Here is a 2500-nt window from a genome sequence, read left to right as displayed (position 1 = left end):
CCGTTTTTGGGCCGTTTTGGCCAGTTTTTGGCCTGTTCTTGCATTGCGCGGTGACCGTCGAGAGCGGAGCAAAACGTCAGCCATCTCAGCACCCTGGAACCCCCCGGGTGGCACAGGGCTGGATGGGGCTTTCGTATAGCAGGGACGGTGCTGCCTCTCGCTTCGCTCGCTGTCCGCCGCTCGCCGCTCGCTCGTGCAGCCAAAAATGGCCAGTTTTGGCCCGTTTTTGGGCCGTTTTGGCCAGTTTTTGGCCTGTTCTTGCATTGCGCGGTGACCGTCGAGAGCGGAGCAAAACGTCAGCCATCTCAGCACCCTGGAACCCCCCGGGTGGCACAGGGCTGGATGGGGCTTTCGTATAGCAGGGACGGTGCTGCCTCTCGCTTCGCTCGCTGTCCGCCGCTCGCCGCTCGCTCGTGCAGCCAAAAATGGCCAGTTTTGGCCCGTTTTTGGGCCGTTTTGGCCAGTTTTTGGCCTGTTCTTGCATTGCGCGGTGACCGTCGAGAGCGGAGCAAAACGTCAGCCATCTCAGCACCCTGGAACCCCCCGGGTGGCACAGGGCTGGATGGGGCTTTCGTATAGCAGGGACGGTGCTGCCTCTCGCTTCGCTCGCTGTCCGCCGCTCGCCGCTCGCTCGTGCAGCCAAAAATGGCCAGTTTTGGCCCGTTTTTGGGCCGTTTTGGCCAGTTTTTGGCCTGTTCTTGCATTGCGCGGTGACCGTCGAGAGCGGAGCAAAACGTCAGCCATCTCAGCACCCTGGAACCCCCCGGGTGGCACAGGGCTGGATGGGGCTTTCGTATAGCAGGGACGGTGCTGCCTCTCGCTTCGCTCGCTGTCCGCCGCTCGCCGCTCGCTCGTGCAGCCAAAAATGGCCAGTTTTGGCCCGTTTTTGGGCCGTTTTGGCCAGTTTTTGGCCTGTTCTTGCATTGCGCGGTGACCGTCGAGAGCGGAGCAAAACGTCAGCCATCTCAGCACCCTGGAACCCCCCGGGTGGCACAGGGCTGGATGGGGCTTTCGTATAGCAGGGACGGTGCTGCCTCTCGCTTCGCTCGCTGTCCGCCGCTCGCCGCTCGCTCGTGCAGCCAAAAATGGCCAGTTTTGGCCCGTTTTTGGGCCGTTTTGGCCAGTTTTTGGCCTGTTCTTGCATTGCGCGGTGACCGTCGAGAGCGGAGCAAAACGTCAGCCATCTCAGCACCCTGGAACCCCCCGGGTGGCACAGGGCTGGATGGGGCTTTCGTATAGCAGGGACGGTGCTGCCTCTCGCTTCGCTCGCTGTCCGCCGCTCGCCGCTCGCTCGCGCAGCCAAAAATGGCCAGTTTTGGCCCGTTTTTGGGCCGTTTTGGCCAGTTTTTGGCCTGTTCTTGCATTGCGCGGTGACCGTCGAGAGCGGAGCAAAACGTCAGCCATCTCAGCACCCTGGAACCCCCCGGGTGGCACAGGGCTGGATGGGGCTTTCGTATAGCAGGGACGGTGCTGCCTCTCGCTTCGCTCGCTGTCCGCCGCTCGCCGCTCGCTCGTGCAGCCAAAAATGGCCAGTTTTGGCCCGTTTTTGGGCCGTTTTGGCCAGTTTTTGGCCTGTTCTTGCATTGCGCGGTGACCGTCGAGAGCGGAGCAAAACGTCAGCCATCTCAGCACCCTGGAACCCCCCCGGGTGGCACAGGGCTGGATGGGGCTTTCGTATAGCAGGGACGGTGCTGCCTCTCGCTTCGCTCGCTGTCCGCCGCTCGCCGCTCGCTCGTGCAGCCAAAAATGGCCAGTTTTGGCCCGTTTTTGGGCCGTTTTGGCCAGTTTTTGGCCTGTTCTTGCATTGCGCGGTGACCGTCGAGAGCGGAGCAAAACGTCAGCCATCTCAGCACCCTGGAACCCCCCGGGTGGCACAGGGCTGGATGGGGCTTTCGTATAGCAGGGACGGTGCTGCCTCTCGCTTCGCTCGCTGTCCGCCGCTCGCCGCTCGCTCGTGCAGCCAAAAATGGCCAGTTTTGGCCCGTTTTTGGGCCGTTTTGGCCAGTTTTTGGCCTGTTCTTGCATTGCGCGGTGACCGTCGAGAGCGGAGCAAAACGTCAGCCATCTCAGCACCCTGGAACCCCCCGGGTGGCACAGGGCTGGATGGGGCTTTCGTATAGCAGGGACGGTGCTGCCTCTCGCTTCGCTCGCTGTCCGCCGCTCGCCGCTCGCTCGCGCAGCCAAAAATGGCCAGTTTTGGCCCGTTTTTGGGCCGTTTTGGCCAGTTTTTGGCCTGTTCTTGCATTGCGCGGTGACCGTCGAGAGCGGAGCAAAACGTCAGCCATCTCAGCACCCTGGAACCCCCCGGGTGGCACAGGGCTGGATGGGGCTTTCGTATAGCAGGGACGGTGCTGCCTCTCGCTTCGCTCGCTGTCCGCCGCTCGCCGCTCGCTCGTGCAGCCAAAAATGGCCAGTTTTGGCCCGTTTTTGGGCCGTTTTGGCCAGTTTTTGGCCTGTTCTTGCATTGCGCGGTGACCGTCGAGAGCGGAGCAAAACGTCA

Source organism: Musa acuminata, unplaced genomic scaffold, assembly GCF_036884655.1.
Source record: "Musa acuminata AAA Group cultivar baxijiao unplaced genomic scaffold, Cavendish_Baxijiao_AAA HiC_scaffold_774, whole genome shotgun sequence".
NCBI lineage: Eukaryota > Viridiplantae > Streptophyta > Magnoliopsida > Zingiberales > Musaceae > Musa > Musa acuminata.
Note: the sequence above shows the minus strand (reverse complement) of the source record.